Source organism: Lissotriton helveticus, chromosome 1_1, assembly GCF_964261635.1.
Source record: "Lissotriton helveticus chromosome 1_1, aLisHel1.1, whole genome shotgun sequence".
In the NCBI taxonomy this organism is placed as follows: domain Eukaryota; kingdom Metazoa; phylum Chordata; class Amphibia; order Caudata; family Salamandridae; genus Lissotriton; species Lissotriton helveticus.
Window position 1 is genome coordinate 967,320,893 of NC_136057.1, and position 17,505 is coordinate 967,338,397.

The window sequence follows — 17,505 nt, forward strand, 5'->3', positions numbered from 1 at the left end:
CTTCGAGGGAAATCTTCATTATAGTGATAAGCAACCCCTCCTCCCCAGAGAAGAGTAACTACTTCCAACAGAGTTATACCCAAGGTTGTGGTGTTCCCATAAAAGGGAACTGGCTTCCAGGTTACGATGGGATACTGGTGGTGAGTAATTCCTTAAGCGAACTGTGTTAGATTTCCATCCCTTTATAATTGCAACCTATTAACATGGCCCCTCTTCCATGTTATTTTTCTTCAAAAAAGGCTTGTAAAAGTTTACCGCTCTTTGCTTAGTGATCCTTTTGTTATTAATAAAATAACTGGCTGAATAATAAAAAAAATAAAAACTTGTGTATTTATTCATACTTCTTTCTAGATTTGATATATTTCTGGATTCCAAGCAGAGTAAAACAATTTAGTGTTTGCGACTAACAACTAGGATCCACTGGAGGAGAAATTACGTTAATTACCAACAAGCACTGGTAGGGCTGAGCTGCGAGGCCCAAGGTCTGTGTCCCAGATAGGGAATGTTAGCACCTCCCTCCCTAATCCAACTCCAGTCACTTTAGATTCCTTCTGTATGAAGATTTTGTCTTGGAACATAGCTGGACTTGGGTCCAAAGGGGAGGATGCATCATGGAAGAGGTTGCTTGTGAACTGTGATATAATTGCTCTGCAGGAAACATGGGACACCACGGAGACTGTTTATCTGGATGGTTTCATTTCTTTTTTTTAAAATGCGCTACTCCAGTCACAGTGGGCAGATCTAAGGGAGGTCACTTTAACTGCCAGAATAGTGGAGTGTCAATCAGCTCATTTGTTAGCAGTAGAGCTGCTGTTTTGGAATAGTACTCTTCTGCTGGTAGTAAATGTTTGTAATTCTTATTGTAGAATTTTATCACTGAGCACCTATTAGCACTAGAGAGGTTTCTCAAACAATATGGCGAGAGGCAGCGCTCCTATTATGAGCTCATAATTTTAGGTGATTTTAACACACATCTTTGTCATCTGGGCTGTTCTTCTCGAACGGGTTCTGTGGATGCTCTACCTCTAGCTGCCCACTTTGAACATACGGAATCAGGCCATCTTTTAGAAGAGCCCCTTGCCGGTAATAACTTGCTTTGTCTCGAACAGCTGGGAACGGATGCTCTAGTTCCAACTTATAAAGGTAGGTGTTCCTCTAGTATTATCGATTTCATAATGATTTCTGCACCCTTAGCCCCTACAGTTCATAAGTTGACTGTTTCTTGGTCTAGTTATAGCGATCATATTCTTTTTATGCTTGAATTGGTTCATTGCACTGGAGTACATAGAGGGGAGGATAGGAGTATCTCAAATTTCATAAATAGCTTAAAAGATCAAGCATGCAGGCTAAAATGGTCAGAGGTGATACCAGAGACTTTTTAGATAGCCTGTACGCAGTGTGTGCAGATGAGATGCAACTGTTTGGATATGGGATCACAGGATAAAGCGGTCTTAGATGCCTTTGATAAGCTAACAAAGCATATACTTAACAGCTATAACTGTTAACAGCAGGCCCAAGGGTACGAAGGAGAGAAGGTGGTTTGATGGTATATGCTCTAGGGCCCATAGGAATGTAATCTATGGTCTTAAGCAATAGTCGTCTTCCTCTGTTGGATTGCGAGTTCATACGGCATCCTAAAAGACCTTACCACTGCCTCATCCCTTAGGCATTGCAGTGAGGGGTGGCCTCAATAAAATCACCAATAACAGTGAGTTTTAGCTGCTGCACTAGCGTTCTTTTCACTTTTATAAAGCAAGAACTAAATTAGTCAATGGTCGCTGTAAATTAATATTAAAGTGTTGACTTTAGGTAATGTGTTAAGCGTTATTCAAAAGTTCTTTCCTCATTATTCAATGACTGATATTTTTGGGGATTATAGTATTCATCTTATTGATTTGGGAGTAATCTTAAATTACTAATGTCAGTACATCAGACATCTACATCGGAAGCTAAAGGATTCTAGTCTGTTTAAAGGAATCAAACATTATCTCCTGATAAGTCGAAAGTTGTAGAATTCAGAAACACTCATTAAAGAGATTCCAGAGGTGCATATTAACACAGACTCTAAGTAATGACATTAAATGCACTGCCAAAGAATTATCCTATCTAAAAGTGTCTGACAAAATTAAAATAAATGATAATGAATAGTTTCTTACCTGTCGGTGTAGATTTGCAGCTTGAAGAACTTTCTGGATTCACTATACTGTGCATTATTCCGGGGTCTAGTGGTTGGGCCCGGAATCGTAGTCTTTTCTCTCTTTTTTTTCCCCATAGCCCAGGTGGGCGTCGACGTCCCACCTTTTGGTGTCCTTCCTGTGACGTCGGCACGCTTCCTGCGGAAGCTCCCACCTTTGGGCGCTATCTTCGGATTCTTTTTTTCTTCTTTTTGTTTTGTGTTCGAGAATCCTTTTGCGATGTTTTCAAGTTCTTCCTTGAAAGTAAATGAATGTCCACTTTGTCTCTTAAGGTGTCTGTTTGTATATTGTCCTTGTATTTCCACCTTCTTCTCCTGCCTCATCTTTCTGGCGGAGGTGGGTGGGTTCGCTAGTGAATCCAGAAAGATCTTGAAGCTGCAAAACTACACCGACAGTTAAGAAACTATTTGTTTTGCAGCGTGAATCTTTCTGGATTCACTATGCTGTGCATAGACTTTGTAGCAGTTTGTTATGTTTTGTGGCGGCTGGGTGGAAGATGAGCATTGGTTGTTGAATATATGTTGAATATATGTTGAAGCCCTTTCTGTCCTACTTGTGCTTCCTTGTTCATTTGTATATCCACGCATTAGTGCTTAGTGAACGTATGCACTGAAGCCCATGTTGCCGCCAGGCATATGTCTTGAACGGGTGTGTTAGCCAGGAAGGCTATTGTTGCTCCCTTTTTCCTGGTAGATTGGGCTTGTACCCCCTCTGTTAGTTCTTGACCTGCCTGATTGTGGCAGAATTATATCGTTTGTGCGATCCATCGTGCGATGGTGCCCTTTGTTACTGGTCTACCCAGGAAACTGCTTGCGAAGGACACAAAGAACTGCTTTGTTTTCCTGTGCTCTTTAGTTCTTTCCATGTGATGCAGTACTGCCCTTCGAGCTGCCAGTGTGTGCAGTGCCCTCTCTGCGCTTGTGGATGGTTTCTGAAAGAAGCTTGGTATTTGTATTGTCTGGTTCATGTGAAACTTTGACACCACCTTTGGCATACAGTGTGGGTCCATTCTCATCACCACCCTGTCATTGTGTATTTGGATGTAAGGTTCTTGTAGTGTTAGTGCTTGCAGTTCGCTTACCCTGCGCAGCGAGGTGATTGCCACTAGAAAGGCTGTCTTCATTGTGCGAATTTGTAGTGAGGCCTTATGGATGGGTTCAAAAGGCGCCTTAAGCTCTGTTAGGATTAAATTAAGGTTTCATGCCAGTGGCGGCATCCTTTTGGGTGGTGCTATCCTTTTAGCCCCTTGCAGGAATCTTTTTACTACTTGTGATGTAAAGAAGTTCTTTACTGTCTCTCCTCTTGTGTAGGCTACTATCGCTGCTAGGTGTATTCTCAGCGAGGTAGAACTTAGGTTTGATTTTAGCAGGTGTGTTTAATATTTTAGCACCGTTGATTCCTTTGTCATCTTCTTATGCAGTTTTTTCTTGATACACCATTGTGTGAATCTTTTCTATTTTGCCACAGAGCCCCTCCGTGTGGTAGGTCTCCTTGCCTCTCGTAGCACCCACAGTGTGCTCTCCGGCAGTTTCAGGTGTGCAAACTCTAGGTCTTCAGGAGCAATGCCGCTAGGCAGAGGCTCCCTGGCTCTGGGTGGAGTACCTCTCCATTTTGCATGGAGAGTAAGTCCTTTCTTTTCCCGAACTTATGAGGTGGTCCCTGCGCCATCTCCACTATTTATGAGAACCATGACTGTCTGGCCCACTGTGATGCCACCAGAATCAGTGTCATGTTGCTGGTTCTGCATTTGCAGAGTACCCTGTGTATCAGTGGTATCGGGGGAAAAGCGTAGGCAAATGTTTTCGACCAGCTTATCCATAGGACATTCTCCTGGGATTGTTCCCCTGGTTGCGAAGTATCGGCATTTTGCATTCTGGTATGTTGCAAATAGGTCTATTGTTGGAGTCCCCCACTTCTTGAATAGCCTTTGTGTTTCTTGTGCATTGAGCTCCCACTCGTGGGATGCCGATGTCTGTCTGCTGAGCCAGCCTGCCTCCACGGTGTCCTTCCCTGGTAGGTGTATAGCTAGGAGGTCTATTTTAGTGGGATGGCCCATCTCCATATGTCTTGCGCTAGGCTGGATAGTGCGACTGATCGTGTTCCTCCCTGTTTGTTGATGTAGAACATCGTTGTGGTGTTGTCAGTTTGTATCAACACTCTTCGCCCATTCAGTTGTTTCTGGAAGGCTTTTAGGGCGAGGAACGCGGTCTTTAGCTCCAGGTAGTTGATGTGCTTGATTGCATCTGTTGGAGTCCACAGGCCACGCACCTTGAGGTGGTTCATGTGTACGCTCCATCCATTCTGGGATACGTCTGTGAGGATGGTCACTGATGGGTTTCGTGGTGTTAAAGGCTTCCCCTTTGTTATGTTCTCCTTGTTCCACCATGCTATCTCCTCTTGCACTGCTTGTGTTACAACCACTAGATCTTCCCTGTAGCTTGTGACCGTTGTTGTTGCAGCCATTCCTGGAATGTTCTCATGTGTAGACGTATATTGGGGACTAGGTGTATGCAGGACGCCATCATCCCCATGATCTTGCTCGCTGTCCTCACTGTCAGAGCGCGCCCCTTCTGGTACTGACGTGTCTCCTTCAGCAGGGTAAGTGTTCTCTTGTTGCTGGGGAACACTTTGCTCTGTATGGTGTTGATCTGTGCACCTAAGATCTTCACTTGTTCTGGTTCCATTGAGGATTTCCCCCAGTGTATTGAGAATCCCAGTTCTGTTAGCGTTTTTGTGACCCGCTGTGCATGTTCTTTGCATTGTTAGTAGGAACTTGCTTTTATTAGCCAGTTGTCGAGGTAGGGGTATACATGGATCCCTTCCTTCCTTAGGTGCGCTGCCACGGCTGCGAGGCACTTGGTGAAGACCCTTGGTGCGGATTTTAGTCCGAAGGCCAGGGTAGTGAACTGGTAGTGTGCTTTGTCGATGGCAAATCTCAGTAGATGTTTGTGCTGCCTGTTCATGGGAATGTGTAGGTAGGCATCTTTTAGGTCTATGGTGGACAAAGTCTCCGTCCCTTTTCTGAGGAATGACTTCTTGTAGAGATGTCATCTTGAATTTTTGTGTTCTTATGTATTGGTTTAGGAACCGTACGTCCAGGATGGGTCTTAACGTTTCGTCCACCTTTGGTACGAGGAAGTAGTTCGAGTACACTCCTTGGTTTCTTTCTTTGAATGGTACTGTTTCTATGGCTTCTTTGCGGAGGAGTTCTTGTGCTTCCTCTGAGTAGCGCTAGTTCTTTTGCCGAGCGCGTTTTTCTTTTTGGCGGTTTCTTTTCCTGATCTATGCAGTATCCGAACTGTATGATGTTCAGTATCCATTTGTCTGTTGTTATTTTCTTCCATTCCTGGAAGAAGTGTTTTAGTCTGCCTCCTACTGGTGTTACATGTTCGTTGATTTTTAGTCTGTGTAACCCTTTTTTGTTAACTTTGTTGTGCTCCCTCCTATAGAGGTGTCGTGCAGCTGGGCACACTTGGTGGTGCGGAGTCACTTTGAGGTGGGTTACTGGCCCCCTCTTCTTGTTTGCCCTCGTCCATTCACCCTCCCGCGAAAGGACTGGCCCAGAGGCTGGTATTGCCAGGTTTGTTTTTGCTGGCCCTGCTGTGCTTGATTGTCGCCCTGGTAGCCCTGCTGGAATGTCTGATGTGACGTTCCCGGCTGGTTTCCCCCTCTTCTATTTGACCTCCGTGTCTGTGTGCCTCTTCTCATTCATCTGAATTACAAGGCCCCCATGGACCTTGCAGTTTCATTTTCCTTTTTGAGTTGGGTGAGTTTCTCATCCACTGGTGCTCCAAAAAGGGTTTCTCCATTGAAGGGGGTGTTCAGAATGTTATTCTGTACTTCCGGCTTAAAGCCTGAGATCCTCAGCCAGGCATGACTTCTCTCTGTGACCCTGATCATCATGAGCCTGCTGGACGTGTCTGCCACATCCAGGTCTGATTTCAGGCATGAGTTTGCTATATTCTTGCCTTCCTCCACCAGGTGTGCTGCCCTCTGTTGGTATTGCTCAAGGAGGTGTTTGAGCAGTTGTCCGACCTCGTCCCAATGCTGGTACATATGTCTGTTGAGTAGGGCATTAGAGTTGGCAATGCGCCAGTGTACTGCTGCATTCCTCTCTATTTTCCTTCCAGTGAGGTCTATCCTCTTACTCTCTTTGGCTGGTGGTGGGTCTGAGTTTGTGGGAATGTTGGCCCTTTTTCTGGCTGCAATGATGGAGTCAGCTGTGACGGATCCCTGGATGTAGGTAGGAGTTTTTGCATTTCTTCTCTGTCCTAGGTGTGACAGACCTGCAGCTTGCTGGTTCTTTGAATGCCTGCCTCCCCTGGTCCAGGACAACTGGTAGCATGGGGAGGAATTGACTCCTGATTTGAGAGGGGAGCAGGGTCTCTAAGAGGAAGCAGGCCTTTGGTTTTTCTTCCTACAGTTTCACTCCATAAGCTGTTGCCGCGTTTCTGATGACCATGTTGTAGATACCAATGTCATCTGGCGGTGAAGGCCTCGAAGGATACGTCCCCACGGCCTCTTCCGGGCTTTCGGCGTCAAGGTCCTGCCAATCAAGGTCCTGCGCCACCAAGAATGCAGAGCCCAAACTTGTGTGCTGGTCTTCCTCATCATAGTATAGGCCCTCTTCCTCTTGGTGTTCTTGGGGCTCTGGAATTTTCGGTGGCTCTTCGGAGTCGAACTCCTCTTTGTCCTCGACGATCGTCGTCGCCTTAGACGGGATGGTTAACCTCTTTATCCGCTCGTCGAATTCTCTTTTCCTTTGTAGGATGTTATCCATTTCGGCCTCGAGCCTTCTCTTTTTCCTTTCCATCTCGGCGGTCTGTTCGGCGTCGAGTGTTTCGGACGATCTCTTCGACGTAGACGTCAAAGTCGCCTTCGAGTCCTTTTCTTTCGGCGTCGAGCGCGCCTTTTCGGGGACGTGCTTAGACGACCTAGGTTTTTCTTGTGTTTTTGCCATCTGGGAGTCCTTTTCGAAGGATCCGCTGGGCTGTTTGTCCTTGGATACAGCTGCGGCCGTGGAAACTTTCGTCGCCAGTGCTCCTTTTGTGGACTTAGACTGTGTTTTTCGAGAGTCTGACTCAGGCTTACGAGAGTCTGTCGGGGCTTTAGGGGTCGACGTCTCTCCTACCTCTTTTGATATCTTCTTATCGGTCTCTACGACTGTGAAGTCATCTGCTTCTTCAGCGATGTTGTCCTCTTCCTCACTGGAGGGGCCCAAGTCTCGAAGCGACGGAGGTTGACCTTGGCCTTGCATGCTGTAGTTGGCTCTCTCTCACCCGGAGGGTCTTTGGAGTGAAGACGGAGCAGGCGTTGCAATCCTTGCTCTCGTGGTCGACCGGCAGGCAGAAGTTGCAAACTGGGTGCTGGTCCTTCTGCGCGTATTTGTGGTGGCAATTGGGCAGAATTTGAACGGGGTCTTGTCCATTCCTGCGCTCAGGGGGCCCCCTGTGTGCGCATTCTCCATTGGATGTCGAAGTCTTCGATGTTCTCCTCCTTCTTCGTCATCCCGGCTCAGTGGTCTTGTTTCTGGATGTATTCTCCAAACTTTTTCGGTAGATTTCAGTCTTTTCCTTCTTCTTTTCTCCAAAAACTCTGGAACCTCTCGGTGACGATCCAGACCCAACGGCGGAAAAAAAGAATCTGAAGAAGGCGCCCAAAGGTGGGAGCTTCCGCAGGAAGCCTGCAGACATCACAGGAAGGACACCAATAGGTAGGACTTCGACGCCCACCTGGGCTACAAAAAAATAAATAAAAGGAAAAAGACAACGATTCCAGACCCAACCACTAGACCGCGGAATAATCCACAGCATAGTGAATCCAGAAACATTCACGCTGCAAAACAAGAAGCAGTTTATCAATTCTCATCTATTGTAAAAATAGTTACACCTACGTGCTAAATGCGAACAGATTTTGAGAATGGAAACAGACTGTATAATCTCTGCATCTTCAATCTACCAGATAATATAGGATGCCAAAGTTGTAAGCTTTATGTAGAGAAGTGTGGCTCACTGGTTAGAGGAGGCAGACCCTGAAGCAGAGGTCAGACCCGGGACCAGGGTTCATAGCCCGACGCGGCAGGGTCTTGAGCCCAAAGGTCCACGGACTTGATAATTCTCGCTTCGGTGCCTACTCAAATCATGGGTTCACACTCTGCAACTCTGGGCAATAGCTTGCTTAATCTCCACTACGGCCCCCTCGTGGCGGGATGCCTGGCTTTCACCTTGGGGATGCCCAGTACGGGTTATCTCACAGGGAAAAAGCCAGGACGGGTTCCCAAAGCAAGCGCCTTGAGACCTTGCGGTGATAAGGCGCTATATAAGAACCTTTGACATTTGACATTTATGTAGAAAACCTGTTCCCAGCTTCTTACATCTACAATTAATAGACAAGTTTGAAATTGAAAAGGCTCACCGCCTACCTTCGAAAGGCAAATGTAATGCAGTTAAACTGAGGCAGACCTTCACAGTGCAGCAAAACCACCATCTCAATTTATTAAAAAATATAAGGAAACACAAAGAATTCTCTCTTCTTAGAAATCATCTCAAAATAGCAGGCTACAGGTATAGATTATCTGATCCTCAAAGATTTGGAAGGAAGATATTCACAAATTTTATATCCTGGGCTGAACAAAGGCTGGATTGGAAACATTATTTTGTCAAGTGCTTCAGGACATATGAATGGCGTGGTTATTTTCTTTGCCAAGGAATTAAATGGTCAAATTTTTCAGCAAAACAGGGATTCTAATTGTACATTCTTGCAAGGTCAAGATAAAATTGCTAGTAAGTTGAATGTACCTAGTGGACTGCAGCATTTAATTGTGCCACAACTACAATCACAAGGTGAAAACGTGACTCTAGGTCTGCCACCGCAGCCTTGTCGGGCAGCTTTAACTCTCTGCGTGCGTCGGACGGCCAGGCGTGTGCGGTGGACGGCCGGGGGCCGTCCTGACCACGCCCAGTCATAAATCACCCGCACGGTCAACGGGTTAAATCTGCCAAGTCAACAGGCCTAAGTAAAACCCTCTTTTTATATTAGTAAGCCACCCCTAGGGAAGGCCTGGGTATTCTGCCAGGCTGGCTGCTTAATATTAAAAATAAGGGCATGTGTCCTTTGTATTTAACATGCCCTGACAGTGACAACACTAAATTGCGCTTCTCACTCTAGCAATGCCGCTTGTCCCATCGGTTAACGTGGAGTTTCACTAGCTACAGATTAACCAAAGATAGTAATCCAAGGTATCAAATTAATCATTCCATCAAACCAGACTCATTGTTGAAATCGGATTTAAGGTAACTTAACAGAAAGGTGACTTTAGAAAGCCAACACTTTGCTGCACAAACCTTTGGTAGACTTTTCTGTTTGCAGCAGTTGTCACCCGAGACAATAGGCTGCCTCCTTCTAGAAAGTGCAAAGCGCTTCCAGAACAGGGAAAAAAAGAACTGCTGCAGCAGAGGACTACCAGGTAGTGGCCACAGATGACCCAGCTCCAAAGAGGCTACTGCCTCAGTGAAGTGAATGATGATCACTCGGTTGTATAGGCAGACAGGCTAGCATCTCCTCAAGAGGGGGGAAACCTGTTGCAGAACCGATTTTCCAGGGGAAGTGGCAAATTATGCTGGTTACACCCCAGGTGTGTGCCCGTGGCTACTGACAGGGGAAGAAGCCTTGCGTCATCTTGGTTTAGGGTAGAGAGGGGTATCCCGGGATTGTCTGAAGGCCATACCCCTAGGAAGTGACAAAGAAGGCAGAGTATTCCTGTGGGAACTATTGCCATATTGGCTATCAAGTCCTCCCTTCCCACAAATGAGAAGATGGCATAAAAGTGGCACGCCAGATCCACTGTCCTTCAATCACTACTGGACTGGAAAGAGACCGAAGAATGTCTGTCCTGCTACTCCCTGGACCCAGCAAAGTAATGCTGCACCAAAACTGGATTTCACCAGCTGAACCCAAGGACCTCGCAAAGAGAGGAATGAGCCTGCGATGCCTGACAAAAGTCATCTGTGTGTGCCGGAACAGAAGGAGTGACTTAAGGAGTAAGTTGGATGATTCCCTGTTGCAGCTAAAGGGCCATAAAAGCCGAAGGAATCCTGCACTTGTGAAAGCACAGCTGTCCACATCACCTGCTCACCGCTGGATTCTGAAGAGCCTGCTGGGAGACTAAGTCCTGACCTGCCCATGGTGTCGCTCAAGTCCGTTGGACCCATGGCCATCGTCGAAGTGGACCCTGGTCCCCCAGCAAGAAAGAGACTTAACTGCGGACAACTACAGTAGCCAAAGACCAGTCAACCAGAGGCAACTGGACCTGCCTGGACTTTACTAAGACATCATGGGAGATGGAGTCCTGAGGCCAGAGATCACCCCTGAAGTTTGTGGACCCCGGGGTTGCCCCAGTAACAGTCACTGTATTTCTCCCACAGCTAAGCTCCAGCATCTTAAGAATCCGTAGTATTTTCTGAGCATCCTGTATCCTCAGATTCAGGATGACTTCTTTGCTGGAACCACAATCCTGCGAGGACCCTGAGACTGCTGGACCCGTAACTGTCTAACATTACCAAAGTGGGCCCTGTGAATGGCTCCCAACCTGTTACTGCAATTGTGGCAGACTGACATTTCCAGGTGTTTAGCTATATTTGAGTGCAGAGATGTAGGTATAAAATGTCTAGGATTCAGTGAAGGGTTTTTCAATGAAGGCATCAAGTGCTTGTACGACAAAGTAATGTGACCACTTTGAAGAAAGAACCTGAAAAAGTGCTTCTGTAGCAAGATGTTGACTTCTTCCCGAAACATGTGCAGATGATGGTTGGGGGGGGGGGGGGGGGGGGGGGGGAAGGACTAGTGAATCTGAGACAATAACCAATCCGAATAATAATCAGAACCCAGGAGTCTGTTGGGATTTTTTGCCACTCTGCCAGAAAGTGTGAAATGCTGCCCCCTACCTGAGTGGGTAAGAGTAGAGGAGAAGGGAAGGGAAGATTCAGCTCTGGGCGCTTATTCTAGATTTACCCCCCTTGGGCGGGGCTGCTGTGAGGTTCACCCTTTAGACTGCCGTCGCGGCTGCTGTTACGACAGCTGCTGTTGTGCCTGCTGCAGACCCTGGTACCAACTAGGGTAAAATCGGCGTTGGTAAGGTCCGAAGGAATGGTTTTGCTACTCTGGTCTTTCTGGTCCCCATTTCAGACTTCATGCCAGCCATCTCATCGTCTGTGTGGCTGCCGAAGAGGGTAGACCCCGAAAATGGAAGATTTAAAATTCTTTGCTGGGACTCTGACTTAAGAGACGGGAGGCGGAGCCAAGAATGCCGCCTTAAGGCAATGCCATGACAATATTTATGCACCGCTGACAGGGAGGAGTCTGCTGCAGCGCTGATGACTTGGTTGCACACAATGAGGCCTTCATTAAGAATCTCCAAAAGTCTTCCCGTCTGTCTCTGGGAAGATCGTCCGCAAACTGCTTGCTAGAGTCCCAGACTCCCAAGAGGGCAATGGCACTGGCCGCTTTCATGGAGGTTTTGGCCATGCTACAGACCTTGCTTCCCAGAGTCCAGTTTTTGGCTCTTCTTTTCAAGAGGAACAGAAGAAAGGGTGGCAGCATGATGTTTTTGGCCGCCAGAATAGCTGTTGAGTCAGGGGGTGGATTCGATCAGAGGAAAAGAGGCTCTTGTTCAGGAGGCCTATATTTCTTCTGTAGCCTCGTAGGGGCAGTTTTGGTTGAGGCTGGGGTCAGATTGAGTTCCACTGCTGGCTCTAAAAGACCGGGCACCAATGGAAGTGGAGGTTTTGAAATTGACCGCTGGTGTAGAGTCTCAAATATATCGGATGTGGTAAGTGTGGGGACCGACATTTGAATATTACGTTTTGCCGCATCTCTCACCAGAACCTCCTGAAATGCAGTGATGTCATCCACTGGAGAGATGCGACGCAGAGGAGGATCGAACAGTGTTGGTGAATACTTGAAAGATGCCTCTGATGGCGAGACCAATGGCATGTTCAGGAGCGCAATCTAGGCCTTGGCGCTTCCACAGGCAGAGGCGCTGGAGTAGTAGGTGGAGGAGGGGGTGTTGGTGGTGGAGGAGATGGAGTTAGTGGTGGAGAATCCGGTAGTACTATCGGGGAACAGGAGGAGGAGGAGGCCCCGGAGTATTCTGAATCAGGTGACAGATATGCATCATGTTTCGCCTCAACATCAAGATGGATTTCAATCTCGACAGCTGTCGACAAAGACCTTCTCCTCCTCGGCATCGATGGATCAATGTCGATATACTCCTCAACATCGATCTTACAGAGCGTGTCAACAGTGCATGAGGTCTACCTTGCCTCGACGTCAATCTGCATCTTTTTTTCTTGATGGAGAACAAATCAGTGCCGTAACGGATCTTGAAGTTGATTGTGAAACATGTTGGTTTCTGGTTGGCATTCTCTTTTTGGACCTACCACTCCCTCAAAACGAGATGTAAGAGCCCTGGTAGAGGACTTGCCCCTCTGGGGTCTTACCTTGAGACTGGACTGTCTGTGCCATTCCTTTGTGCCATGAAGGTGCATTTTCTCTCTCTCAGGGTGAATGAAAACTTCTTGCAGTGTTGGCACTACTCTGGAAAATGTGTAGAAGGAAGACAGAATATACAGGCGTTCTGAGGGTCTGATTGTGGGCCTTCTTCCTCCCACAGGCAGGGCACTTATCAAACAGAGAAGGCATAATACATGACAAAATGCTTAAAGATTCTGTAAGTAAAGGCTTGAATCAGTTAGAGGAGGATGAAAGAAGTCAAGTGAATCAAAGGAAACAAAATTCCACAGGTGAATTTTGAAGAGAAAAGCCCAAAAGGCAGAGTTCAATGCTCCAGGATCCTGTCACCGGAAAAAAGAACTGAGGCAACTGCCACTTGCTGAGCATGATGGGATACTGGTGGCCTCTGAACCCATAAAGGTACAGTCTCTATTTTAAAGTCACACAATAGCGGCCTATGGGGCTACACCAGGGGTCACCCACGTTTTCTGTAATGAGAACTACTTCTGATCAGTGAAAATCACTGTGAGGCCTTGTAACTCACTCATAGTTAATAGACAACCCCTTGCCCAGCTTCAGTGACTTTAATTCTAATGTCCAAGGGGCCCGATACTGTGGTTTGAGCAAAATAATGTAACTAGGATACTATGACAGGGCTGCCATGTACGTCAGTAAGTGCATGGCCTGTGGGGATGTATGAACATGTGTGAATGAATAGGATATGTGTCTATGGGCGACTGAGAGCCTGTGTCGTATGTACGTGTGGCACAGGACATACCTTTTGCCATATGTAGCGCAGTTAAATGTATAACACAAACATACAACATTTTTATTTTTAAATGGGAGAAATTTAAAGTGAAGAAAATGTTCTGCAGAAATGTTCTTAATAAGGAACATTTTTCTGCACTTTAAATTTCTCCCATTTAAAAAAATGGCTGTATTTTTCAGTTATGAATATGGCAACCTGTCTACCAGATGCTAGAAATAAGATGCCAGCAGTGTGTACATGCGGCACTTTGCAATGGGGGAATATTCAACTAAAGAGTTAACTTTGTGTTTATATGCATTATATAAAACTCAATTTTATTTTTCTCCCATGTAAAAGTGTCTTTACAAACAGCATGCATATTACTCCCAGTAGCCTGTAGACATGGTGCCATACTTATAACAGGAAAATACAGTCATTTGTTTAAATGTGAGGAATTTAAAATGAAGAAATATGCTTCATCAAACATTAGGATTTAATTGGCTTCATTTAAAGTAGAAAAAAACATTAAGACAATGCTTCATAAAAATTTTTTTTTTTACTTTGTAACTGTATTTTTCTGCAATAAATATGGCACTGTGTCTACTAGCCACCAGGAGCAAGATGCCTGCTGTTTGGAAATGTGACACTTAGAAAAGGGAGAAAATTCATACAAAGAGTTAACTTAATCATTCAGTTAACGCATCATTGGAATTTTCTCTCATTTAAAGGCATTATCATTTTATTCTCATGCTACAATACTGAACTGAAAAGGACTTTTATTTAAGAGTTAAATACTTATGTGCTTCAGATCTGTGCTTCTGTGACCCCCATTGGTCATAAATCTGCATGGAACACTGCTCATTATCAGGCTCTGCTATCTACAGCCTGATAATAATGTAAAATCAACATAGCCTTTCCCTAACTTTAAAAGGAAACTCAACAATTATTTATTACAGTTCTTAGTTAAAAATGAACTCAAGGCTGGGAGCTACTGTGAAGGTTACTGCGAGCTACTGGTAGTTCTCGATAGACTAGTTGGAGACACCTGGGCTACACTGTCTTACTGTCCTTCATCTCTCACTTTACAGAAAAGGGTTTGTGAAAGATTTGAGCTTTTTTATAACAAAAATTCCTTACAATTATACCTTCATATGTTTTTTTGTAACCCTTTTCTAAGCGCAATCTGAAGAATGTCACCACCGTAGCCTGTTTTCTACGCTGCATATTTTGATGTTTTGTTTTTAGTTTTATGTAGTGCAAACTAAACCCAAGACATCGGGTATCAGACGCTTTACATGAGCACCAGTTTCGTTACATGAGGACATATTTATTTTTTTGTTGTTGTTGCACGAGACATTAATTGATTTGCCCAGAATCACAAAATGTTGAGCGTTTTTGTAGAGACTCGAACTGGACTCGAGCTGGATCCCCAGCTTCGAGGTCAACCACTCTAGCTGTAAGGCTATGTTCTTTTTGAAGTGTTTCTGCAGGCCTTCTTAAAGAAAGGCAAACATCTACACTTAAGATATTCTATGAAGAAGTGCTACGGGATTCCCGCACGTGGGCAGAACTACTCAAATGCTTAGGACTATTAATGGAGATCTCCAAGAGAGAAGTGTAGTTAACCTACCACCTTTCACATCGGCTCCTCAAACACAACACTGTGGCATTCCTCAGGGGTCCATCCTATCCACTAATATTCAACATCCACATAACCCCCTTACCAAACTTGATTAAATCATTCAACCTCACCAGTTGCAACTATGGAGATGGCACCCAAATCATTTTAAAAATCATGGCTCATAAGACATCTACAACTCCAAACTTGAGGACTACCTTTGTGCCATAAATACAAAGATGAATAATCATCTAACGTGCAATACCACAAAGATAGATTATGAACTGCGGGCAATGCAAAAAATGCCAGCCTACCGCCATATGGCCTAAAGAACTTGATGCCCCTCCAACAATATCAAGAGAAGTCATAAACTTAGCTGTAGTAATGCATTCTGACCTATCCTTGATACTATATGTTGAAGTCATACAGAGTGCCTTCTTCACAATGAAAACACTAAGTCACATCTTCCCATACCTTGGATACGAACACAACCCTCAAACTCGCAATTTGTAAACCGGATTACGCCAACAGCCTATACCTTGGCACACTCACATTCATCATATGCAAAATACAACTCATCCAAAAATCTGGGCAAGACAATTTCTTCCGTACCCACGAGACACATGACTCCAGTCTTGCCATTGCTCCACAGCCTACCTATAGCTAGAAGGGCAATGTCCAAGATGTTCTGCTTTATCCAGACAGCCTCTCAAGAAAAGGAATCATTATACCTACACGTCAAATTCAAGCAATACAAACAAACTAGGGCAATTGCTTCAGACTTGCACCACTTATGCCATAAGAAATCCATCGGAGGTATTGCTTTCTCAGTACAAGCCGCCAAGCTATAAAACTTGCTACCAGCCAGTATTCGAAGCATCCAGGATCATATACACTTCAGAAAACAGTTGAAAAAATGTCAATTTCCAAGGTAGCTACACCACCCCACATCCCGGTTACAGAACCCAGACGCACCCTTGATCTAGTCCACTACTGTAGGTCCCAAATACTTATACAGTATAACCGTTTTCTACATCTCGCAAAGCCACTCAGAAATAGGATGCTAGTAACAATGCATATCCCAGTAGATCTATCCACTTCCCTCTCCCTCCAACCATGCCAGCTCAGCACCACAACTTTATTCAAATTTCTGATTGGACAACTCAGTGTAGCTACAAGCTAAACAAACTGTTATCTTAAGAAATACCTGCAGAGCTGCTAAAAGCTTCTGGGAAACTGAAAAACAAACTGCAAGTCTGCCTCTCAAAGCTATTAATGTATCACCTGCATCCCGCAGTAAGCGCGCCTCGGTGGTCATCACAAACGACACAGAAACACTTCCCACATAGGATCACAAAACAAAGACAACACACTTCCAGTCACACACTCTATATGGTGTAGCTTGCTGCTCATGTAGGTAAGTACTTCAGTGCCCCCACGTTGAGGTAGTAAGCTCTATACAAATACTCTAATACAATAAAATACTTGACTCAATTATTTTATTTAAAAATGACAGCATTAGTTGTATGAAATTCACTAATGACGGAACTTGCTTTTATTTCTAGGCTACATTCATTAAAAGGTGGAAGAGAGACTTGGTACTGAGTAATATGTTTAGGGAGGGCTTTGGAATAAGAAGAAAACCTACTTGCTCCTAAACCTATTGGCTGGACACATTATTATATGAGACAAGAAAAGCTTTCCGCTTCTTTAGAACTTTGAAAAGCCCTGAAGATGCATTTAGTGAATTAAATATTGCTGGATTAAATATTAAGAGCTGGCAAATTTTCTATTCACAATCCTTCATAGACAGATTAAGATCACCACAGCAGTAATATTTGCACTGTATGCACATACAAGAGTGAATACATGCAGGAAGGTGATATACTTTAATTCTTAGAATATGAAAGGTTTGATTTCACTGATTACAGTGCAGTTTTTAAATCTGCATTTAGCTTGGCGGACATCATGCCGATTTATGCATTGTCCCTTACTGTCTCATTTATAAACAAAAAATAGTTCAAGGTGTGTATTGTCCAAGTATGGAAATACATAACGGTTAAAGGTGAAGATAATGCCTTCTAGCTTAAATAGGCCTATGTAAGGTCAGTTTCCAAACGTTTTCCAAAGTGATGTATCTTGTTAAATGTGTTCTGGCAATCTGTGCAGAGGCTGAGATATCCAGTGCTGAAAAAAATCAGCAAGGATGCTATGACAGAGAAAATACTGATATTTCTACACGAGACCAAGCATATTTAGTATAGCCAACAGGGATTGTACAGCACAGCCAGCATGTCCAAGAGAAAACAATGTAATGGTGGACACTGTAGGGGTGACCTCGTACCAGTACATTCAAGCCACTCCTTTGTGCCAACAGGCTTTAAACACACTTAAAAAAGATTTGCTCTAATATCCAACACTTCGTGAGATGACAG

General features: G+C 44.8%; 1 protein-coding gene across 2 annotated transcripts in view; it reads right to left on the minus strand.

The window, feature by feature from the left end:
• RBM17 (RNA binding motif protein 17) overlaps positions 1–17,505 on the minus strand; it is a 267,677-nt gene that overhangs the window by 8,354 nt on the left and 241,818 nt on the right. The window lies entirely within an intron of this gene.